Source organism: Abramis brama, assembly GCF_963993115.1.
Source record: "Abramis brama genome assembly, chromosome: 6".
In the NCBI taxonomy this organism is placed as follows: domain Eukaryota; kingdom Metazoa; phylum Chordata; class Actinopteri; order Cypriniformes; family Leuciscidae; genus Abramis; species Abramis brama.
This window is the reverse complement of record NC_139968.1, coordinates 13,580,018-13,606,982: the sequence shown is the minus strand read 5'-3', so window position 1 is coordinate 13,606,982 and position 26,965 is coordinate 13,580,018. Positions and strand designations below refer to the sequence as shown.

The window sequence follows — 26,965 nt, the reverse complement described above, 5'->3', positions numbered from 1 at the left end:
ACAGGTAAGACACCTGATGACGTTCACGAATATCCCTCCAGAGCATTTTGAGGCACAAGATGTTATGTTGCCATCCTTCCACACAGGGCCGTTTCAAGATATTTGGGGGCCCTAGGCAAAAGAGTGAAGTGAGGTCCCAAGTCCTCCTTCAGGAAAATTTGTAAAATTCAGATGGGGTTTCTTGTATTCTGGTGCATTTTAAGAGTCATGAATTATCAATTGGCACAGACAGAAATTTAAGCAAAGCACCTAATAAAGAAAAAAAAAAAAAAAAAATTGGTGAATAGCCATACGTTTATTGTTATTCTCATAGCATATCATGAAAGTGAAGTGTGGAGGATTCGATATTTACTTTACAGGAAAAGAACTTGAATAGAAGGACAAACGCGAAGGAAAAAGGGCATTTTTCTCCAGATGGAATAGAAACACCACCAACGGAAATTGATAGCCTGCGTACATCTAAAATGTAACCGGACTTGATGGATTATTTTGTTTGGACCTAACTGCATGGGAGTCATAGGACCAGCTCTATTTGTTTGGAATTGACAAAGTTTTTACCGTGACCGCAGCCGCGGGCAGACACAGCCGTCAAGAGAACACTTCTCTAGCTTTTGCCTTTATAAGTTACATGGCAAAAAATCTCATGCGATCGTAATCTGGGCTCGTGCATCAAGAGGATTTAGCTCAAAGGAAGTTTTCGAACGCTGTAACGTTAGCTACCACAGTGAAGTGATGAGAAGTTGTCTAGTGTGTATTTTATGCTTAAATTCTGCAAACAGAACAAAGTTGTGTATGACTATTAGTTGAACTTTTTCACCCTCTAACAACGCTCACATCTACCGTTGTGTTTGGTCACTGATGTCAAGGTTATGTTCGCAGAGATGTGAAAACACGTCAGACAGCTGTATTTGGAGATAATAATGGTTTACTTGCCGCTGTGTCTTTGGCGTTTTTCCTCTTCTTCTTTCTTTCTCTGTGTTTTGGAAAATCGTGAAGGGTATGAACGCTTCATGATGACATTTTTAAATTGAAATGCCCGCGTAGCGCTGAGTGTTTCTCTTCCACTGACAGCTAGTGGGGGACCTGATGGGGGGTGCGCGACGATGGATGTCACTTCAACATTACAGTGATTAGGGCACTCATAGTGTTTGTCGTTGCATAGGGGGAATCCCTCTAGTTTGGGGGGGCCCTCTCACGGAGCAGTACTGGAAAGTGATAGCGCTGTCTCACTGTGGTTGTTTGTTTACAATGGTTGATACTGTTTGACGAGGGCAGATACACAACCTAAACGACCGTGCGGCCATCGGGGGCCCCCTTCAGCTGGGGGCCCTAGGCAGCTGCCTACCTTGCCTACCCCATTGCGACGGCTCTGCTTCCACACATGGGAGCTGCTTGGTTCCGGGGGGAGCACCAATAAGCATCAGACGAGGGAGCCACTCCATACATTGATCAAAGAATGGAAAATGTGCGGATACATCAGAGAGGGCAGATTTAAGCTTGCGAGAATCCTTGAGGTGCTGGGAGTTGAAGCAGTCAAAGAGGCCATCAAAGTTCTCGCAGAATTTGGCAGCGGCCATGTAGTTTCTCTGTGGTTGGGCTTTGAGCTGCTTTATCTGTGCCAGTGTCTTGATTCCTGCAGCAACTGAGTGACTCAAGACCTGTGCAGCTAACTTTACTCTCATGGCGGCAAAAGAATGGAGATAAACATGCTTCTTTGTGAGACGGCAACACAATCGGATCTCCTGTCTGCTGTCGTAAGCATATAGATCTTCCAGAACATCCCAGGTGATTTCATCTCCATCCAATGCAAAGCCGTGGCTGTGCCAGTTGTTGCGTATGTTTTTTATCAAATGAGGTGGATCCCACAGGCAAAACACTCTGATATTATCAACCTCAAAGTATGGCTGCTCCTTTGTCACCCCAAGGCGAGCAAGCATTGCACGATTACCAGCACCCTGGTCACAAATGAAGACTATGCCCTCCATTCCAGCCTTCCTCAGCTCACAAATTCCCTCAAGCAGCAATGACTGAAGGCGGGAATGTGGTATGGGCCCACTTGTGAAGCAATATCCAAACAGTTGCTTCCACTTCCGGTAAAGGCCTCTTACCATAAATGCTGAGGCATAGTTTGCCACAAATGGACTACGATGACTTTTTCCAAGATCATCAAAGCCTTTAACTCTATCTGCAGGCTCATCATAATGGACTGCCTGTTTGAGGGACATCTTGTCGGTGATGATGGCACATACCTTGTCCGTGATGATGGCACATACCTTGTCCATGGGCGTCATGGTCTCCATTGCCTTCTTCATGGTGGACAGAATGCTTTGATTAAAACCAGGTTTGAAATCAAGAGACTTAATGACCTTCTGCAGTGTGCAGACAGATGCATCGAAAAGACTTTGCAGAGTAGCCGATAACACTTAGTTCTACCAGAAAGACTCGGGAGAATTATTTCAACAAATCGTACATTTATTGACAGCTCAGCAAGCTGATAATATACAAAGTCATTTGGCGTAGGCCCCGTCCATAGTGCATAATCCGAGGGTATCGGATCTGCAATTCCTGCCTAAAGATGAAGGCAGGGGCGCAGCCGACCCCCCCGGGAGGTATGGACAGGACCATCCTGGTGGTGGTGGTGGGGAGGAAGGGGGTAATCGTCGCTTCAGTATCTGCGAACTCAAACATGTGTAAGTAACGAGCTTTTATACAGTGAGCATAAGAATATGATTGGATAGAAGTGAAGCAATAGTTGACGTAGTAATTGAGTCTTCCCGGCAGAACTTATGCTAAAGCTTTCATGACTGGCATGCAGGAGAGACAAGAAAACGGCTTTGTCTTGAACGGTCCAACGGAAACCATTAGCCTTGCGCTGGCACATCCGTAACTGAGTGCTGAAAAAAGCATAAGACTTGGCTGGTAACTGTCTCTTCAGTTCATTCATCACATCCGTCTTGCTGGTCTTCTGGCGAGTGAGGTGCCTTACTTTTGCCTTCAGCTTGCATATCTGTGACATCAGAGACCTGATATTCATAGAATGTTTTTTAGTAGCGCCTGTCAGGTCTGGTTGCACTGGTGGTGGTAATAAAGGTCCTGCGACAGCATTATTATCTGGTGATGATGGTGGCGACGAAGGACCTGCAACAGCATCATCATCAGGCAAGCTATGTTCCTCAAAAAATGAACCAGTGGTGTGACTCTGTTTCCCTGTAAAAAATAAAAAGCACAATATTTGTAACTTAGATCATAATTGAATAATTTTACAGCAAAAAAAAAAAAAAAAACATTAAATTATTCAACAGCAGAACAAGATGTTGATACTATTTGATAGACATTAAGACTGAGAATAAGTCAACCTGTAACATAATATAAACTCTTACGTTTCTTTGGTGGCAACTCCTGGCGTGTCTTTGGTGGTTTTCTCTTGTGCACTATGTCCAGTGGTGGCGGTGGGTAAGGGGCATTAACCCAGGGGCACTGCATTCCAGTTCTACCAGAAAGACTCGGGAGATAAAATGATATAACAAGAGTAAATTTATGAATAGCTCAGCAAGCATAAATTTTATAAAGTCTTTGGCGTAGGCCCCGTCCTTAGCAAGCAATGCGAGGGTAACGGAATCTGCAAATCCCGCCTGAAGATGAAGGCAGGGGCGCAGCCGACCCCCTGGTGGTAAAGGAAGGGACCATCCTGGTGGTGGTGGGGAGGATGGAGGGAAAGGACCATCTTGGAGGTGGTTGGGGAGGATGGAGGTAATTGGCGCCGTCAGTATCTGCGAACTCAGACCATTCTTACATTCTAAGTACCATTCTTTTATACTGAGAGTGTTAACACATGATTGGTTAGAAGTGAGTTAATTCATGACGCGCTGATTGAGTCTTCCTGGCAGAACTTAACGCTAAGCTTACATTTCAATCCTGCATGGCTGTTTTTATAATAAAATCTTTGATGTTTATAAAATACATTTCAATATCAGTATTCTATGATTATACTATTACTGTATTTTCAATTATACATACACATCTGATGGCCTTTTAAACTGGCTGGGGTGGAAATGTGCACTGCACACCCTGTAGCTCTGATGGAGCTGCTGGGAGCTTATCCCTGTCAATGTAGCATTCCTCAGGTTCTGCACCCATCTGGCACACCTTCAAAATGTTGTACATAATTTCATTCATTTCACTTTTCGGAGGTGCACCTAATTAACTGTTGGTAACGTTAACGTTAACTTTAACTTTAACTTTACTGGAGCTGAAAAAACTTCAATGGGATCTAGGGCTGGGTGATATATTGCATGACATTGTTATGCGCATCTCGTCAGTAAAGCCGGTTCCTTGATTAGTAGTAAATCGCCATCACCTGCTTTCAGATGGAGCGGCATTTACAACACAGAGCCGTAGTTCACTGAGAAGCTGAGCCATATCGCATTAATTATCGCAGGCGATACGTCCGTGATAATTAATGCGATATGGCTCAGCTTGTCTCTGTGTTGTAAATGCCGCTCCATCTGAAAGCAGGTGATGGCGATTTACTACAAATCAAGTGACGAGATGCGCCTAACAATGTCATGCGATATATCACCCAGCCCTAATGGGATCATAAATCGGATTATCATAAAGTTGTCAGAGTGGATATTGCACATATGTGCTCTTTTTATGTGTTTATTAGAGGTTGAATTCAAATCAAATACTGCCAAACCATCCATACTACCTCTGAATAGGATGTCTACTTCATAAATTGTATGAAAATTATGGAAATACATGGTTCAGATCACTCAAAACATATATGAAAATAGAGGAGCCCTTATGGTCAGTAAGAAAGCTTGGCTGTCCATCTAGTGAAAAAGTTTTGGTACTATGGCCAAATAAAATCTTACTGAAAGCTCTTTTTTTTTTTTACCTAAAATGTGGAACACAACTTTTTTGCTTTCATTTTCTTGCAGTTATAGAGTAAAATATATTTTGTAATATATATATTTTATATAAAATAAAAATAATTATATTTTTTAATTTGTACATTTTAATAAACTCAAACTTCTATAACTTTTTTTCTGTTTCACTGTCATAATTTATTTCAACAATAATCTGGCAAATGTCTACTTTAAAACAAGACCAACCATAGGTCTATATTCCAAAGCATTCTTGAATTACAACCATTTAAGTTTGGATAGTGATCTTCGTGTTTGTGCGAAAAAAGGGTGACAGTTAAAGGGTTAATTTAGTGATAACAATGAATTAATGAAGCGGTCATTTGCCAGGTTAGGTGTTCATATATCTCTGAAAATATGCGATTTAAAAAGCCCATTTCGAGTATTGACTCAATTTCGACCAAATACATAATGTTAGCAAACTGTTACTGCGGTTATGGGATAGCTTACATTAACGTTACAGCACCTGTTATCGTTGACGTTAGCTCACTTTAACGTTAATAAAAAACTTTTCTACTTTACCTCTCTGAATCTTTGGGGAATCTATGAAATGCTAGTTGCTTTGTTGTACACTGATAGTTGTTACAGTTGATGGCAGAACACTGTTTTCTTTGTTTCCAATTTACAGACATAATGTTACTGCTGTAGTGTATACGGTAGTTCTGCTAACGGTAAAGCCGCTGGTTCAGTCCAAAATTGCGACGGCGCGACTTCAGCGCCATCTAGCGATTGTTGTCAAAACTGCAACGGAGTTTCGCCTCTTGTTACTTCTATACTCTTAAGATTTCTGTAAGATTGCATTAACATTAAAGAGTGCTAATAATAGACATACATATACATATACATATATGTCAGGGTTTTGAGATACGAACCCAAGCACATACAGAATTAGGTGAAACAGTTTATTGTAGTGTTGAAAACAAGGAAAGCAAAACCCATGAGGGGGCAAAACATAGGCAGGGCAAACAAAGAGAAACAAAAGCAAAAATACTTTTCTAACAAATGTAACAAGTAGAAAAAAACTGTCATATTAAGATCCTTTTTTGTTGATAGTTAAAGGGATACTTCAGGATTTAGCATTAAGCTTTGTATTATTAGAAAACCTGTAGGATTTTCGAATTGCATGCTTTCCTCCCTCATGTCCCCCTGAGACGAGAGACTCCTTAAAGGGTTAGTTCACCCAAAAATGAAAATTCTGTCAGTAATTACTCACCCTCATGTTGTTCCAACCGCGTAAGACCTTCGTTCATCTTCGGAACATAAATTAAGATATTTTTGATGAAATCTGAGTGCTGGATCACTTCTCCATAGGCTGCTAGGTGACCGAAACTTGCTGGCCCAGAAAAGTTATTAAAGAGATCGTTAATATAGTCCAAGTGACTACAGTGGCTTAATCTTAAGTATATCAAGCGACGAGAATACTTTTTGTGCGCAAAAACAAACAAAAATAACGACTTTATTCCACTATTAATTTCCTTCTCTCTGGGCCTCGTAGTGTTTTTGCGCTGCGCGTCTGTGTTACATGTCAACACGCATCACACACATGACCAGCGTCGGCCAATAGTGAGCCTACGTGGTGACGTGCAACACAGACGCGCTGCGCAAAAACACTACGACTACGTGAACCAACTAGAGGCCCAGAGAGAAGGAAATGAATAGTGGAATAAAGTCGTTATTTTTGTTTGTTTTTGCGCACAAAAAGTATTTTCGTCGCTTGATATACTTAAGATTGAGCCACTGTAGTCACTTGGACTATATTAACGATCTCTTTAATAACTTTTCTGGGCCAGCAAGTTTCGGTCACCTAGCAGCCTATGGAGAAGTGATCCAGCACTCAGATTTCATCAAAAATATCTTAATTTGTGTTCCGAAGATGAACGAAGGTCTTACGCGGTTGGAACAACATGAGGGTGAGTAATTACTGACAGAATTTTCATTTTTGGGTGAACTAACCCTTTAAGGGTATCATAAAGTAACGTAGACATGTAGGCCAGCTTTGTATTTAAAATGTCAATTTGTCTGATATAAATGGTTAGCATATTTTATGTAGCCTACTATATATAATTAATTTCCTATTATTTTTATATTTAGGTAAAGCAGATGGGATAGCCTATGATTGCCGTTTTTGCTGCATTTGAATAGCCTACGCTATACAGTGTATTTCTATACAATAAGACACATTCCGAAATTAGATCTATTCCCGATTTAATGGGAGAAGGAGAAAAATTATGTAGAATATTGTGCTTTTCCAAAATAACCGTTTAAGCATGTCAGGTTTGTCAATAATATTTAGCCTCTGCTAGCCTATTTAACTTTAATAATACACCGTACATAACTTTTTAAATCAGCCATTGATGCAGTAATCAAATGCGGACTAGTTAGAGGATACAACCGAAGAATAAGAAGTTAAACTAAGGTAAAAAAAAAATAAAAAACGTGTTACAACGTGTCATCACACGTAAACAACACGTTGGGAAGACGATCAGTTACTCGCACTTCCGACCGGTCGCCATGGGAACGCGGTAACAACACTAAGCACATGTAGGAACGTGTTACATATGATTTTATTTAAATGATCATTACATTTTATTTTTTTTTGGCTCATTGTTTATATGTGGCAGACATGAAAATCAACGAACCTTAATTACAAAGTAAAGTAAATTCAGCTGATCTTGTCTAAATGTAATATTAGAACTATTATACATATGTTTTTAATAAACCTTTCCACTTTAACATTTATGATGTTTATTTGTGACAGATTATGATAATTTAGTAATTGTATTAAGATTGAGTAAGTGTTGAGATCTCTAGGTTCTTGAAACAAAAAATCATGCTTGATTATATTTACTTTTTATTACTTTATTTGTTTGATATTATGTATAAAAAAATAATGCATGGTTTAATCTATACAGTTTTCCTGAATTGCTAAAATACATTTCTTGGAACCATCATGCACCCACTTTCTCAAAACCTTAAACACAAAACCAAATCTTCAAACTACATTCAGAGAACATCTGACGCTTGTCAAAATAAAGAAATTTACTAAAAACCATTTTATCTGTGCTCAAAATCAAACAATGCTTTCAGATCATACACACAGCTCAATATCATAAACACTACAGAGCATTCATTAGATCATTCAGTCCAAATATATAAATCTAATATGAAAACCTTCTGGATCAAAAAGTAAAAAATATCAATAGTCAATAGTTAAAATGATTATACTGGTCAAGACTATTGAATGTCTGTAGCCTATATAGGCAGTATTTCTGCTCTTTGTAAGTAAAACACATAGCCCCACAAGCACAGGATTCAGGAAAGTTGTTTTTGGGGTACAATATTTGTATGTATTGCCTATCATGTCCATTTAGTCTTTACACATCAGCTTGTATACTTGTATGGTTAAAAAGCTGCAAATTTCAAGACGCTGACGTCACGTCAGGTCGTCACGTGGGTCACCCGTTTGAAAGTTCAAGACGTTCGGATTAGTGATGGGCATTCCGGCTCTTTTTCGTGAGCCGGCTCATTTGACTCGGCTCACTGAAAAGAGCCGGCTCTTTTTGACTCACAAACGGCTCTTTAAAAAATATATGTTTTAACTCGCTGAAAGTCCATCACACAACTGTGCAACGTGAATATTCACATTTTTAATTGTCCATAACAACCCAAAAACTAGCCTGCTTACCTTGCACATCTAATTAATGGGCAAAGTTATGACTGACTATTTTTCTTACCTTCTTTTTTTACTTTTTAATGTGGATATTATTGAGCTTGTAGAAGTTTAGCTCTTGCGTTCTTCTGAACATCTTGCTCTGCAATTGCCCGATGTCATTTCTGAGTCATATCAGACCGTAATCTGTCTCTCTTTTAAATGCATATTCCACAGTGGTAGTAGGCTACGATTGGCTGTAAAATATAATTAATATCGAAACAAAATAACAAAATAACCCAGGCGGTCTCATCTAAGATAAGTTTAGGCCTCCTCCAATAGTACTGACAGCTGGGCATAGCTTGCAGGTTTGCTTAGTGGCAAACTTTTTTCATTTGATTGGTTCAACCGCCACCCGCCCGAATTTAATTAAAATATTATTTTTCGTCACGTCATCCGCCTGATCCGCGGTTTATCCGCATCTCTCTGTGTGTGTGTGTGTGTGTGTGTGTGTGTGAGTTTGCTCGGCCCTCCCTCATGCAGTTTAATTGGTTGACATCGCGTGTATGATTGACAGGAACAGAATGTGAGGCTGATCAGACAGTCGAAACAAATGTGTGTGCGCCTTTAGGCCTATATAATTGTTTTTGTTGGTTTTTGAATTAGTCAATTATTTTAAATGCATTTAAAATCATTCATTATTTCATTATTAGCCTACATAATGATTTAATTTCTATAGGCTATATTTTTAAAAATAGAGTCGGCTCTTCAGATATGCGAGCCGGCTCCCGTCGTTCACCTACAAGAGCCGGCTCTTAGATCCGGCTCATTCGCGAACGACCCATCACTAGTTCGGATAGACGTTGGATCGGTCGGTCGGTTGTTCGGATGTTTGATTTTGGCACGGAGTAAGCGCCATATATAGCAAAGTCATATTAAAGAGCCTATTGGAAAGACATGCAGATGTCATGATTTTTGTAAACATTTCTCACATACGCCGTCGCCACGTCGCCGTCAGTTACATTCCTACTGAAACGTCGCCGCCGGTCTCGTCTGCCGTCTCTATTAATCCCATTCAAAAATAGACATGGACTGACGGCGACGCAAGGGTAGACTACTCCTTCTCCTTCTTCAGGGTAGTCTGGCACAATCCACTCGTCATACAGCAGATGGTTTGAGAGAAGTAGACAAGCAGAGCTGTGTTAAAACACAACATGACCGCTAGAGAGAGCAAGAGACCCCACAACATCGGCCGCTTCGGATCAAACGTTCCCGTCTTGTCCAGAGACGCCAGCCAACAGCTAAAACAGGACAAAGAGAGAACAAGAAATACTGGGATGTGTAAGTGTAATGTTCTACATTTAAAAAATATTTAGTTTGCGGCCTATACTACAAATAAAATTCATATTTTAATGTGGGGTATCCACCTTGTTTTTAATGTAGACTAATAGATCTTCAGAGCAGTGCCATGGCTGTGACGCACTTACCGTGTTTTCAATAACATTTGCTGTAAAAAAAATAAATAAATTTTGAAGAGGACCAGAAACCTGTATTTACCACAGCTGATGTTGTCTGGATTTTTTTTTTTTTTTTTTTTTTTTTGTTTACTGAAATTCTTTGCAAAGATATTTTTTTGCAGCTGTTTCGTCAGCAGAACATAACAGTAACAGTACAACCCACTGAAGAGATGTATATCAATCGCTCACAGTTCGCTTTATTTCCTGTTAAAAATCAAATATGGCACTTTTGTAACTTGAATGTGCTCCGCTTACACATATTTTGGCTGTGCACTGTAATGATTAGATCTATTATGTGATGAGTACTAATTGATTCCAGCAGATGACAGTAATGTGTTGTATAAGATGATGTGCATTTGCTAGAGGAAGTGTAGTTGTAATGGACATATGCTTGTGTTCCACATGGAATAAAGTACCAGCTATTCTTCTTATCTTTATTTGTTGTTTCTTGAACAATACATCCACTACGTCTGTTATGCAGCTTGATGTCGCAAACTGTTCTTCGTCATATCATTTAAAATGTATTATTGTATTCATAAACACAATTTGTAGCAAAACTACCACAAATACCAATGGTTTTAATGGGGGGGGGGGGGGGTTTCTGCACTTTGTCATTCTTTTAGTTAAGCTAAACTATAGCTAAGCAATCAATGAATCAGAAGTATTGCACAGTTACAGGAAATAGCTTGGATAAAGAGCATGCACAGAGAAGTCCAAATTAAACAATTCCCCATCGTAAGTAGCCTACACATTGATGGCCTAAGACACGAAACAAGCGGTTTGTGTGAGAAAATGAACAGTATTTGGTAACACTTAATATTACGACCCGCAAACAACTGCTTAAGTAAACCGAAATTACAGTGTACGTTTCTGTAATTATGTACTTCCGTGTAGGTGTAAGGGAACAATATGTTAAGTTTTGAGTAATAAAGGGGTAACAAGCAGATATACAACCTGCAAAGAATTTCGTAAGTAAACCAAAATTACGGTGTACGTTTCTGTAATTATAGTGTACTTCCGTGTATAAGGGAACAATAATTAAGTTTTGGGTAATAAAGGGGTAACAAGCAGATAGCCTACAACCTGCAAAGAACTTCGTAGGTAAACCGAAATTACGGTGTACGTTTCTGTAATTATAGTGTACCTCCGTGTAGGTATAAGGGAACAATATGTTAAGTTTTGGGTAATAAAGGGGTACAACCAGATATACAAGCAAATTATTTATAATGTAATTATTTTAAAACTAACAGGTACCTATTCTGTTAATGTATTCCAGGCAAAAATTGTACGTCTGTTGTATATAAAAAGTTTTTATCTCATTTCTGGCAAAATATGTTCTTGTGCAATGTTGTTACAGGGTAATTTTGACATCTGTGGGTTGTAAATTAAACTTTTTTTTTTTTTTTTTTTTTCTTAATAAGAGTACCTTTCTCTGTAATTACTGTGCAAATAGTGTTGTTTCGTATTGTTACATAGTAAGTAGTATTTGTTACCCGTTTCAACTGTGTATTTACAGGGTAAGTGTAACTCCTGCGGGCTGTAAATTAAAGTGGCGCTTGTTAGGGGTTGTTCTGTGTAGTTACAGGGTAAATACAACATTAAACCAGTATGCTGAAACAGACAAACCTAGCTTTACCATTAGCATTATCAACAAATTTCTAAATTAGTACTTGTAAAAGAACAGTAGCACAATTAAACCATTTATTAAAACAAGTTTAACATTAAACAATCACATTGTTGAAATGACATCAACACTGTACAAACTGTAAACAGAACAGAAATAATCTTGAAATCACACTGTACAAAGTGTATAAATAACAATAATCGCCAACAGATGAACAGAGAAAACAAACAATTGGTTTAAACAAATTGTACAAAAAAAAATAAAAAAAATAATCAATGCCGAAACTTATTTTTTATAGGTAGCAGCTTATTTTCTTTTTTCATGTCCTCAATTTTCTTCCGAAGCTGGGCGCAATGATCATTTTCACGTTTAGCGCCATGTTGTTTTTTGAGGCAACTAAAATAGACTACGCCATTGACCAACTAAAACCTGCTCTAAAGTCTAAAGTAAATGGCGCAATATTGTTTTTGTTATTTAATGAGCGCATTAGTAATACGGGACCATACGGGACGACAATGCGCGTTTGCTTATCACACATGGATGCGCACACAACCCTTTTTATAATATGAAAAATTAAAGGATTAAAATGATTATTATTGAAAAAAGATTATTATTGAATCTCTTGGACATAAATGAGGACCGATTACGAGACAAAGCACAAGAACATATTTTGCCAGAAATGTGATAAAAAACATTTATATACAACAGACGTACAATTTTTGCCTGGAATACATTAACAGAATAGGTACCTGTTAGTTTTAAAATAATTACATTATAAATAATTTGCTTGTATATCTGGTTGTACCCCTTTATTACCCAAAACTTAACATATTGTTCCCTTATACCTACACGGAGGTAGCCTACACTATAATTACAGAAACGTACACCGTAATTTTGGTTTACTTACGAAGTTCTTTGCAGGTTGTATATCTGCTTGTTACCCCTTTATTACCCAAAACTTAACATATTGTTCCCTTATACCTACACGGAAGAACACTATAATTACAGAAACGTACACCGTAATTTCAGTTTACTTACGCAGTTGTTTGCGGGTCGTAATATAAAGTGTTACCTAGTATTTATATAGTTTTTACCTCTTGTACACAACCACATCCAAGTGATCTGAGGGTGCGCGTGCTTCCTGGTGTGTGACGTGTGCGCACGTTCTGGCTTAGTCTGCGCAAAAATTCAATGTTGTCTGTTGATATATCGAAATCGTCTTCCATTGGGATTTCCTGTACGTCTAAATATGTTTTGATCTTCACAGTGAAAGGTAACTGTGAAGGTAACTGAAAAGGTAACTTCCGAAATCTCTGTGTAAACAATGAGTGATGTACACGCGCGAGAGATCACTTCTGGCGCTTTCTGGCACTTGCGCAGACTAAGCCAGACACTTGGTTGTGTACAAGAGGTAAAAACGATATAAATACTGTTCGTTTTCTCACACAAACCGCTCGTTTCGTGTTTCTTGGATGCCCTTGAGGTAAGCTAAAAAATATACCAAAATTTAATTTCAAAGTGAACTATCCCTTTAAGACAAAAAAACATATGGAAACTTTGTATTCCGAAGATAAATTATGTAGGGAGACAAAAAAAAAACATTAATAGATATATCCTTAAATATAAATGAAAAAAGTTTCATAAATAAATTAATATCCTAAATATAACTATATGGGTATATATATTTTCCCATGGTAGTGTCAATACTAAGATATGCTCATATTAAAAAGTCTATTGGAACAAAGGATCTTCGGTAGCGCTCCTTCTTACACCGGGGGAGCAACAGTCTCTGATTAAAAGAGCTACCCAAGGCCCCAACTGTCTCATACAGAGGTTGGGAGGGGTTGTTCATGATGTTCAATAGCTTAGCCAACATCCTCCTCTCACCCACCTGCTCCACTGAGTCCAGAGGCCAGTCCACGATAGAGCTGGCCCTCCTAATCATTTTTTCAAGCCTTTTCTTATCCATCAGTGATTCCACCACTCCAGCAGACCACCGCATAAAAAATGACTGATGCAACTGTCATATCATAAAAAGTTCAGTAGTGTCCTACACACCCCAAAGGACCTCAGTCTCCTCAGCAAATGTAGGCAATTTTGGCCCTTCCTATACAGAGCACTCGTGTTGTCTGACCAGTCCAATGTATTGTTTATTTTATTTTTTTTATGGTGCATATTTCTAGACACCTTTAACCTTATTTTGATTATTCTTAGGTTAGGTAAAGCAAGTCAAATCTGTCCTAAATCATAAGCATTTGAATTTTCATACACACAATCCATAGGTCAGAAGATTTCTCTGTGGTCTGTTCAGCTCACTTTTGTAGAAATCAAAGACTTTTGGCAGGCAAGCTTTCTTAGTTTCAATTAAATATAGTTTTATTATTTACAGGTTAACTAATTTACATATAAAGTAGGGCCTACTAATATATTAAAATACAAAACAACATCAAAAGTAAATCATTGCATTTTACAATCAGTTTACAAGCATTGTCTGTCAGATGCTTCAAATCTAACACCGGAGAGGCCATTCCTAAGAATCGGTGTCTGCCTTCATCTTCTCCTTTCAGCCTTTTATAGACAATCTGAATTCTTTAGGTCGTCATCTTTGGAAATCCCCCAATATTTCATTAGTCTTTATCCAATCCGAAGTCTTGAACTGTCATACAGTAAGTTCTGGACATTCCTTTCGAACCTGTCTATAAAGCCTTTGGCTTCTTCGTCCTCCTTCTCAGACTTTTTCTTCTTTGTTGAATTCTGTGCCTCGTCCGCAACACATCCGATGGTAATGCTTGCATTTTTTTTCTTTCTTTAGCAAAGCTCTTTCTAATACAAGTTTTGTTCATATGCTTTTTAATAAATGCTTAAAACATTTACATTTACATTTATGCATTTGACAGATGCTTTTATCCAAAGCGACTGACATTGCATTTCAATTTCTGCATGTCATTTCTGACATTGCATTTCATACACATTTTTACATTCTTATTCAGTTCTTTACCACATTAAGTGTGGTATGTTTTTCTTTATAAACCACTTTCTTAATAAACAAGTTACAATAACTTTTGTGGAGTTTTACTTCGTAAACCACTTTCTTAATAAACAAGTTTCAAGTGTGGTTGATCACAATACAGAAGTGTTCTACAGACAAAAAGGCATACTTGTAACAGGACAATTGCATATTTTCCACAACAATATGAACACCCAAACAGTTGTACACATTCACCCTCTTAATGTCCAGCCCCTGGATGTTTTACCGGTACAGCATATGAGGCCTTTCTATGGAAGTCACCATAGAATCACCAATTCTTTTGTCTTGGTAGCATTGATGTGAAGGTGATTAAATTCACTCCAATCAAGTCCATGATCACTTTCTTATACTCCAGGGGTCTCATTTATAAAACTGTGCGTAGGATCCTTACTAAGTGTACGTGTGCCCGAAAGCCAAAAATGGCGTACACAAACAGATATTCAGACTTATAAAACCGTGCGTACGCCAGAACCTGCGCAGAATTCACTTTATAAATCCCTGTCAGCGGAAGATTGTGCGCACATGCGTCTCCACCCCGAAATAACCATCTATGGAGCTTACAATGCCTAGTTTTACTATGCATATCCTCATCTGCATATAATTTGCATATGCATATTCATCCACGTGATAACATAGCGTTACAATACATTTGGAAAACATGAGATACGGATGTACCATCACATTACATTAATAAAAAATCATTTAGTAGCCTATCCTTGCCTTGTTTTTGAACAAGTAAATCAAATAGTATAAAATACATTTCATATAGTTTTTCTCAAGCTTTTCCACTGGCCAAATCGTATTTTTAATTGATTTATATTTTTAATGGAAACAGATAGGCCTTTGTTGTGCATTATTTCCACGAAAATATTTTCTCAGACAATCTGCTATTATCATGATAAGCAATTCTCTCTGTAGTTAAAACATTAAAACACAGCATGCCAGAGGAAAGGTGTTCACAGAGCATCGCATCCACAACAAATATTTCTATTGATTGAATATATTAAAAAAAATTAACTTCTTCTAATTTAAGTGTTTAACTCCATTAATGAGAATGGCATATTTAATCTGAATGTTTATATCAGGAGTAAAACATAGTTTAAATCATTATTTTATTTATTTAAACTTTTATTGTGAACATGCATTGTAATTATGATTAGGACTCATAATGAAGATTTATGGTTTTACTTCATCTGCTGTTAGATAGTAGGCTATATACGTCAGTTTCACTAAACGGCCCAACGCACTCGCTGGCGCGGACATTTAAGAAGGGATGGATATTTGCTTCAAAGTGATAGGCTTGCTGAGTGAAATTATATTTGTATTATCTTTCTGTATATGTATCATTTTCTTTACATTTTCTGTCTAAAAGTGACCAAAAAGACATAACTCCAGCTCACCATCGGTGTCACTAAACTGCTCCGTCTCCAAAATGTTCGTACGCATGGGTCAGAGTTTGCGTGCAGGTGCACAAATTTTCCCGTCAAATTTGTTTTTATAAATCACAAATTATTCGTCAGAAGGGGCGTACGCCTCTTTCAGGGCCTGTTTTCGTACGCAACGGTTATAAATGAGGCCCCAGGTCATTCCCATCCGATACCCGTCCAACAATAGCTGTGTCATCTGAGAACTTCTGGATAGGACAACTGCTAGTGTTATAAATGAAGTCTGATGTGTACAGGGTAAACAGGAAAGGAGAGAGCACTGTCCCCTGTGGAGCCCCTATGCTGCAGAACACCTTTTAAGACACACAGCCATGAAGCCTCACGTACTGTGGTCTGTTTGTGAGGTAGTCAATGGTCCACGCAGTCAGCTTACTGTTAATAATGTACAGAACCACCTGACAAAGCTTCTCTGCACAGTCCCTGAGCACTTTTGAGCCAATACCATCTGGCCCTGTAGCTTTTTTCACCTTGATTCTCTGTAGTTCTCTTCTTACCTGATCCTTAGTTATACAGAGACTCGTAGAAGAGGTGAGGGTGGATAATGAGGAGGCAGGCTGATGGAGGGTAGGTGAGGCATATGTAATTCTCCCGACTTCACAGTGGGATGGAGAGGTGTAGACATATGAGGGTGGCACAGAAGACGTCATGGGTGCTATAAAGAAGGATGAAGCTGGTGTAGTACTCCCTTTAGTAATAAATGAGAGTGAGAGAGACGAAAACTGTGTTACTTCAGTGGTCCTCTCTGTGTTGTTTTTATTATTTAATCATAGTTTTCCATGTCATGAAACAAATGTAATTCTCAATAAATAAGTAAACAAATATACACACAAAGAAAACAACAAATATAATAATAATAATAAATACAATATTCCAGACTCTCTCACAGTTGTTTCACACATAGATGATCAATACACTAACAGATTTTCTATAATAGAACTAAACCAAAATCATTAATAAAACAAACATCCAACTGAACTAAAATAGTAGACGCCAAAACATCTTAATAACAGTCCTTTTTCTGAAATCTTATAATTTTTACTAACCTTTAGTAATAAATGAGAGTGAGAGAGAGACGAAAACTGTGTGGCTGCGTCCGAAATCGAATACTTCCCTACTATATAGTATGCGAAAAACAGTACGCGAGCAGAGTAGTATGTCCGAAATCATAGAATTCGAAAAACAGTAGGCGAGAAGTACCCGCATGACCTACTACATCCGGCGAGATTCCGAAGTGCGCATACGATGGACACTTTACTATCCCATGATGCCACGGGGGAGGAGTTGTCGTAGTTATATTTGAAAATGGCGGAAAGCGGAGACGCGGCTGTTTTCAAGTGTAAGTACTTTATAAAACAGTTTTTGTTTCTTTGTGGTTAAATCGTATTATTTTAACATCATTTAAGTAAACTATTGACTTGTTAAAAGTTTAAATAATGCAAATTGAGGGTGTTCTTTTCCAGCCAATTCAGAAAAATATAGTTTTATCATTATTATTACGGAATAGTCCGAGCTAATGTAAATCAGCTAGCTAACACTGTTTTCTTTAAACAAAGATGTTCGTTGTTTAGCAGTTTAATGAGATGGTTACAAAACTACAGTAAATTAAAACAATTTTATTTCTCCTTTACCAGTGTTGATATTATGAAATATTTGTTGGTTACATAGAAAGCTACTGTTAACAAGTGTAAAGTTACACTTGTTAACAGTATTAATAGATTGACCATGGTTCATCACGTTCAATTTTGTGTTGATTTTGCAGGGGCTGATGAACACACACGTGTTCTCATTGAGTGGAGAGAGGCTAATGAAGCCCTCTTCACTGGAAAAAGAAACGCTGCAATTAAAGGCACAATATGTAACTTTTTTGCTTTAAAAATAGCAAAAATCACTATATCTATGTTATATATTTTTTTTTAGTTGTTTACTTACATTATCCCGACTGTTTCCAACAACTTTCAAACCAGGAGAAATTTTAATTTAATTCGAAGACACGGCACGTTTCTTTATTTCCGTTTTGTCGCAGTCAATGGCGTCATATCCGCGTTGTCCCTGGTTTCCGCTCGTGCTGCCATGGTAACCAGAGCTATGAACTAGAGCCCTCTGATGGTAACCAAGAAGACAGACGTGGACCACTGTAGTTCGCAATGTCTATCTGCACGCTGTTGTTGTTTCGTTAAAACATTATGGACCATGGCAAGCAGACTTTGGATAAAAAAGGAGAACTAAAACGAGAATCAATATCAGCGCGGTGTTTTCGAGATGCCGAGAGTTCCACGTCCGAGACTTTGACCGCTCCTACATGTACTTTATTAAACAGGTGAGCACATTTACATAAAACTAATCAATGTTATATAGTTCAACAATGATAAAATGTTATAATATGATCTGTATGTTATTCTAATGTTGATCTAGTTTACTGCTAGTCTCATACAGACAAACTAACACATACATTTCAACACATTCAAATGCAGTTTAGTGTGATAGTGTAATGTTAGACCAAGTGAAACAGCGCTGCGTTACCTCACAAGTTTAATTTGTCTAATAAACTGACCTGTGAGTTGTAATTCTGCACTCACATGTAGTTCGGTAGAATGAAATGTCCATATTCCTTTTATATCCGCGGGACTCGCGTCGCGTGTGGAGCTGATAGCTGTCTCTTAGCAATCCCGAACTGCTTCATATCACAGTCATGATAAAAACATTGATGTATTCAGTTACCCATAAACATGATTAGATCGGTCGGCTTGACGTTGACAACAAGATCCATAATTCTTAGCAAATGTTGCGTCATCAAACTACGCCTTTGTTATTGTAAATAGGTTAGCGACCCCTAGTGGAGAAAAAATTCCATACTGTACGTTTAAAGGTTTTGAGTAAGTATACAAGACAAATGTAATATGTTAATTTATTCAAGTGTAGATTCAATGGTAAGTTAGTTGTAGATGTAAACATTTCTACTCACTTAAGCTCTTACTGCATTCCTTTTATGCTTGATTTCTGTGCATTTATTGCAGAGTTTTTATCACAGAGCAGAGGCTAGAGGGCAAAATGTCTGCTCTTCAGATTAAAAAGAAATGAGAGAACCTTAAACAGAAATATAAAGTAAGATTTTTTATTATTATTATTGTAGTTCACCCTAAAATGAGAATTCTGTCATGATTGAATCATGCTCATGTTTGGCCCTGTAGTGCAATCATTTAACAAATCATATGTTTTACAATGTAATTGACTGTCTTGATATTCTGTTTTCAAATATTTGTAGGATCTGAAATGTCCACAGACTGGGGTGAGCACTGAGGATGGGGGGGGGGTAACAGCAGCATCCTGGAAATGGTATTCTGCCATGGATGAGGCAATAGGGGGCAGACCCTCCATCACACCACCCACCCTTATTGCCTCATCTGACCCGGATGTTGCTGTTACCTCTCCACCCTCAGTGAGGTCAGAGCGGGAAAGAGTAGGGAGGAAAAGGAAAGATTTTGAGGAGTTGATTCGAGAGATGGAGGAGAGGGAAGCTGAAAGAGAAAGAGATGCCACTGAAAGGGAGGAGAGGCGATGGAGAGAGATGGAGGAAAAGGAGGAAAGAAAAGAAAGAGAGCGACGAGAGCATGAGAAGAGACTAGAACAGGAGGCCAGAGAAAGAGAAGAACGAAGAGACCGAAAAGTGAGAGAGAGAGAAAGGGAGACAAAAGAGAGAGAGGAAAGATTTCTTCAGCTGTTAGAAATAATTGCAAAAAAAATAATAAAGGAATCAAATGGTACACACTCTCTTTTCATTTATTTGTTAGTAAGTTCACTGTGTCATGCTGTTTTTGCTAGTTTTATTACAAAACACTTAATTCCCAGGGATTTACAGTAGCTAGATTGTCAGTTGTAAAGTGCTTAATATGTGGCATTGAGTAATTCATATTTTTTAGGTGTTTTGTGTGTGTGTTTTGTAGCAGATTCCAGATGGTTTTTGAAACAAGTGCCACACTGTAGAGAAATACCCACACACTCCAGACACTGTTAAAGTGTATTTGTTTTATTTTTGTGTATATAACTTTTAAATGGATACAGAATACAAAGCATAAAACAAAATCACAACTTTGGCATAAAGTAGTATAATAGACCTTAAAGCACCACCAAAAGGAAATAACATTTTTATTATAGTGTCATGATGAGGAAAGAAAATGAACTTCAGCAGCTTCAGTAAGGTAATTTTCACAGGTTTCTTAACGATCTAAAGGGACTTTGATACAAGCAATCTCATTTGTAGGGCATCACTTTAAAATAATTCAATATATGATTATTTCAAAGCATGTGTACAAGATGAGGACTTTACACCTTGGGTAATTTTGGATTTGGATTTGAAGTAAATAATTTGTAATTAAGCTCAAGTATGTGATATGTAGTTATAATTTTAAAGATTTGGTATACAAATTCACACACAGCCTAAGGCAGTGTGCCAGTGGTTGGTGGGTGTCACCTCTAGGGACCACTGTAGCTCCGAGATCCCCTGTCGATTAGCCTGGGTCTGCAATATCCCCAGTTACCATGTGCAGCCGCGAGGTGGCCCGACTGGAGTCTTGGTGATGGAGAGGATTTGTCCAGCGGCAGTGAGCTGTAAGACAGAGGGATGCACACAGATAGCCATGCACCTCTCTAACTACTACTACTGCACTGTACGCATCACAGCACCCCGTGGGCTGTGCCCACACACACACACCTAACTATTTACATAATAACTAACATAACTAACAGACAACCTGGAACACTGTCAATCTAAGAACAAGAACTGATTTTAACCTGTGTTAATTGTCCTACAGGTAATCGTGCTCATGAAGAGCAGGCACACAGTTGCCTGGTGCAGACACCGCTGCAGCTAAATTGTCCCGCACGTGCTCTCCTGCGCTGGCTTCTGTGTTGCGGGGTTCAGGTGGGCCATCGTCATCCTCTGCAACTTCTGGATCAACTATGTCCCCATTTAGAAGACAGAGGTTGTTGAGCACCGTGCAGCATGCAACAACATCTGGCACAAAAGCAGGGCTGACTTCCAGTGCCTTGAAATAAATGGAACGCCAGCGCGTTTTCAGCATCCCGAAGGCCCTCTCGACGATGTTCCGTGCACGAGAATGCTTCCTGTTGTAGCGAGCCTGTACAGCATTCTGTACAGGCTCTCTGTATGGCGTCATGAGGCAGATGGGTGCACTCAGGCAAGGATACCCACCATCTCCAAGGATGCATTTTCCTGCAGGTGGAAACAGGCGGCCAGTGTACACAGGGCTGTTCTTCAGCACCCTGGCATCGTGCACCAACCCAGGATACCCAACAAAAATGTCAAGGAACTTCCCCTGGTGGTCAGTGATGGCCTGCAGCTGTACAGAATTAAACAGCTTCCGGTTGAAGTAGCACTGCACGTCACTTGCTGGTGGTTTGATGCGGATGTGACAGCCATCTATTGCCCCAGCTACTACCCTGAAAGCTGGAGACCCTGCCAGCTGAGCAAAACCTGCTCCCACCACCTCCAGGTCATCTGCACTGGGGAAAGCATTGAGCTGCCTCAAAATGCCGATGGCTGCCTTGCTCATTCTGTGCACAATGTCGTGCACAGTAGACTTCGGGATGTCAAAGGCGAGTGACACTACCCGGTATGATGCTGCATGGGCCAGCCAGTAGAGGAAAACCAGCACCTCAACGTCCTTTTCCCACCCATGGTCGCATTCAGGCTTCACTGCAGCAATCAAGGACTGGATGGACTGCCGTGGAAGTCGGAGGTTGGGGCGGAGGTCAGCTCCATCTTCAAAATACAGCCGAAGAATTGGCACAGCAGCATTCAGGTGGCAGTAGGTTGTAGGGGTCACAATCTGTAAACGTGTATATAGTTTTATATTAGAATACAATTTTAATTAACAAGATACTTGTTTCTTGTGTTGGCTTATTTATAAATATAGTATGTCTGTATTTATATGTATACAATCCATTTCTTATGCATGATGTATTTGAATATATGTATGTGTATATATTATAAATATAATGAAGACATCAGATGTAAAAGCCTCTAACTGCCAATTGAAATTCTATCCTAGAATTATAGGAGAAATTATTAAAATATTAAAAATTAAAATATTATTTTTATCAAGCTTGTATATTTATGTTCAGTAATTTCACTAATGGTAATGAAAAGGAGCTATTGCCATTAAAATTAAATTTAAAATTGCCATTAAAATTAAATAAAAATGTATCTCTATTGATTCATTCATTGATGGTAATTTCACAAGCTGTACATTATATATATATATATATATATATATATATATAGTGTGCCGTCAGAGCCAGCAGGGCCTTCTCTGCTGGCCCTGTCAAAATAGAAAAATAGATATTTTTTCTATAATTAAATTAATGTGTGTCTGAACATGTCTAAATTCAATTACTGTCTATCAGTACGTTACAATTATATTTCCAGAAAGAATATGGTTATTTTTTGTGAGTCTGAGCTGGATTTTACATCTAAACGCAGCTCCGTGGACCAGCACTAGTAGTATAACGTTAGCTAGCCTTCCGTTGAAGCTGCCGTTTTCCATTTGATCATAACTTTGACTGACATGTTTTATCAGCCAATCAAATTGTGATGCGTATGACAGAACGCCCCAGAGGCCCAGCGATGTGTCGACGGCTAGCCCGCGCTGATGTCATCGACATGGGTGGGCAGATACAATACATGTTTGTGTACAATAACAATTTTCAGTAAAAATAACATTACGATGTCCAGAAATAAATTTCATTAGTACATTGGGTCATTTTGGGTACATTTGTCATTCTAGATCTACTAATATTGTTAGTACCGAGAATTTCCACGTGACTAGATGCATTGATACTTATAAAACTTTTGTGTACTGCGATGGTCTAGTGGTAGAACTTTTGCCAAGCGTGTCAGAGGTTCTGGGTTCGAATCCACACTCGTATAGTTTTTTATTTTTATTTTACCGAATATGTTCATCAGTGGTTGTATATCAAGCAGGGCATTTGTGTACATTTTGTTTTGTAAGATTTCAACGAATAGAAAGTCTACGCAACGCCGATAGATTGAAGCGCGCATCTAAGTGAAAACTGTGCGCGAGCCACAAGAGAACACTGTATCCGCGCCACTGATAACAGCGGCAACGAGCACTCAGCTTGAACAACACATTTCAGCGCTAGAATGCATCTTATTCAACAAACGAAAATTAATGTCCTGCTGGTTAACCGGAGATGTTTTATTTATTTGTATTAGGTACATCCGTGCGCAAAATGTTTCAGCTCCGCTTTTATAACGTACAGTGGTGTGCGTGTGCGCTGAGGTTGAAGATCAGCTGTCTCGTCGTTGATGTTACGCAGTGCATACAGTGCATGATTGTATTTTGCATTTGGGGTGGGGGTGGGGGTTAGATCGTTACTGAAGGCCCTGACTGAAACCCCACGGTACGCTACTGTATATATATATATATATACACGCATACAGGCACACTGCTTGTGCTATTACCATCAATGAATGAATCAATAGAGATACACACACACACATAAGTTACATAACGTTATCTCTATTGATTCATTCATGTTTATTCATCGATGGTAATAGCACAAGCAAATAAATTACTTTTTCCTTGCCAAATATCAACATCTGTCATCATTCACAGGTTTGTGTGTTTTTCTGAGGTAAAATTTATCAGCTAAATAAATGATGATACTTACGTTATTTGAGAAATTCCGTAAAGGCTCTCGACGAAGGCGTGATCTGCGAGTAGCTGACCGACGCGGATTGTAAGCTCGAACGACGTAAAAACGCTGATGAAAACAGAAAGCAGAACTAAAAACATCGCTTGCAGTTGATGCAGTCAGTGGAATGGGCTCTTTAAATTTTCGCGCTGTTATGATAGCGTATGTCACGTGACATGCTCTGTTGACAGCGTATGTCACGTGACATTTCCAACATGGCGCATGTAGTACGTCCGGACTCCATTCATACTACCCGTATTCATACTATATAGAACGTACTTTTTTAACGGTCGCGAAGTACGTTCTAATTTAAATGTAGTACCTACTCACATAGTACGTGATTTCGGACGCAGCCTGTTACTTCAGTGGTCCTCTCTGTGTTGTTTGAGGATGCCACAGTCATCATGGCAACTCTCAACTCCCAACTGCCACTTCGAATTCAGAAAATGCAATTGTCCAGTGCAAACTCATTATAATTAAAGTAGTTTAAATAAAACATACATAAACTGTAAATAAATTGTACATATATAAATACAAAATAATATATATATAAACACTTAAACACTTTTGTGACCCAAATATACAGGGCCGTCACACTCTCCCCAACAAACTAAGATGTCGTCCCGACATCAATACACACAAAGTCATAAACCAATCCACCAATTTAGTTTCACTTTACTCTCAAATAAAAGTAACAGGTCACATATAGTTTTGCAATGCATATTTTCTCTAAGAAATGCATATACAGTATTCCATAAATGCGTGACATATTCCTGTTTTACAGACAGTCCTTGTTGGCTGATTAACAGCTTCTCTGAGTTTAAGTCCGATGAGCTAGTGCCTCAAACTATAGTCCCAGAATCAAGGCACTAAAGAATGTTCATTGAGAATGAAAAAGTCCATACAGGAAACAGTCAAGTTCAAGCGCAAAAAGTACTCCTATCCAGGCCGATGCCTCACAAAAAAAAAGGTTCAAGGAAAATTCAAAGTGTTCATTTCATTAGTTTGTTAGGCCGTTAAACAGTTCATGTTCTCTTGACTTTAAACAGTCCATGTTCTCTTGGCTTTTAACAGTCCATGTTCTCTCAGCCTAACAACAGTTTATCCTGTGTGAGTGCAACAGTCCCTTTTTTGGCAAGTTAATTGCGATTAATTAAGGCAGTCAGTGAATGTATGATGGCAATTTGTGTCATTCCAATCCTGCAATCCCATCTGAAACCTGTTTAAGTGAAAGTTCATTCAGTTTCTTTCCTTGACTGGATAACAGATAAGTGTGGGCTGAGAGTAGTAAGTTGACATTGGTACCCAAGAATTCATATTTGGTGTCCATGTGTGTATGAGGTGTGAGTTAAAGTTCAAAGGTTGTGGGTTAAAGTTATGTAGGAGTTCCAAAGTTTTCATATCTGAATCTCTCTGGTGGCCGTCGTTGTCGAGCTCCAGATGGTTCCTCTTCAGGATTCATCTGCACAGTTAGGTGTTGATCAGGTAAATGTTGCTCTTCAGCGGGTACATTTTTCTTCAGGTAAGTATCGTTCAGATTACTGTAGTTCTTCAGTAAGTGTTTTTTGTTCTTTAGTGGGTGACTGTTGTTCAGGTGAGTATTGTTCAGATAACTGTAGTTCTTCAGTAGGTGTTTTTTGTTCTTTAGTGGGTGACTGTTGTTCAGGTAAGTATTGTTCAGGTAACTGTTGTTCTTCAGTAGGTGTTTTTTGTTCTTTAATAGGTGACTCGACATTTGCTAGTTCATCTTGTTCCGATTCAGCTAGATGTGGCAACACATTCGAGTTAAACATTTCCTCTGACTGTTCTGATGATTTTTCACAGGTATGTAACAGTTGTGCTGTGGTTTCCACTTCTATCTGGTTATGACTATTTTGTTGGGCCCTAAACTGGTAAGGCTTTACTCGGATATAAATTGTACACCTTACTTTTTAGTCATAATGTCTTTTGTTTCTCTCAGTATTCTTTTTCACATGTTCTCTGGCAATCTCATAGGCCTCTTACATACCCTTTGTCCACCTCTCCACATATTCACTTTGACTTATGGAACTGTTATCTGGATTGAGGCCAAACAATGCGTCGGATCGCTACAAAACTGGAAGTCTTGGAGAGTGACCAAACAGGAGGTAGAAAGGTGAGAATCCAGTCACTTTGCTTTTAGTACAATTGTAGGCAAAAACTAACTTATTCAGTGTCTCTTTCCAATTCAATTTCTGTTTCTCTGTGAGAGTTTTGAGCATTTCCAAGATAGTCCGATTGAATCTTTCCACTTGTCCATTTCCCTGCGGGTGGTACAGGGTCGTCCTGGAGGCAGTGATGTCGCTGTATTTTTGGAGTTGGTCGAAGAGCTGATTTTCGAATTCCCTGCCTTGGTCATGGTGAATTCGTGAGGGAAACCCAAATCTCAGGGCAAAATCATTGAACAACCGGTCTGCTACAGTTTTTCCTGATTTTGAAGTTGTAGCATACACCTGCACGAATCGAGTGAAATGGTCGATAATAACAAGGATATACTCATAACCCCCCTTGCACTTATCCAAGTGAAGGAAGTCGATGGATACTAACTCAAATGGATGGGTTGTCTTAATGCTCTTGAGGGGTGCCCTTGTCTCTCTGCATGTTTTTTTTTGTTTTATGCATGAACAGGTTCTCAGCACATAGTGTTCAATATCCTTTTGCATATAGGGCCAGAAGAAACGATCTCTAATGAGGCTGGTTGTGCGGTCAAGGCCTTGCTGGTCCATCTCGTCATGCAGTTCTCTCAAGACAGTTCTCTTAAACTGGGCAGGCAACACTAGCTGCATTCGTTGTGCTGTTTTGCAGGACATTATGCCATGCTCGTCCAACACCAGCTTGTCCCACTCACGTATTAGACTTCTTACTGTAGGATTGGCTGACCGGCACTGTTTGGAAGAAGGTCTACTTTCTAACTGTAAGTAGTCTATAATTTCTTTGACATTCTTGTCGTCCCTCTGTGCTTGTTGTATCTCCTTTTTTTGATAATGAGTTGTAAGGTTCATCACCCATCTCCAGTGATGCTGGT

The 26,965-nt window shown here is 38.8% G+C and overlaps 1 long non-coding RNA gene across 1 annotated transcript in view; it reads right to left on the bottom strand.

The window, feature by feature from the left end:
* The window catches only part of LOC311084427, a 92,706-nt gene that overhangs the window by 44,331 nt on the left and 21,410 nt on the right, over window positions 1–26,965 (bottom strand). The window lies entirely within an intron of this gene.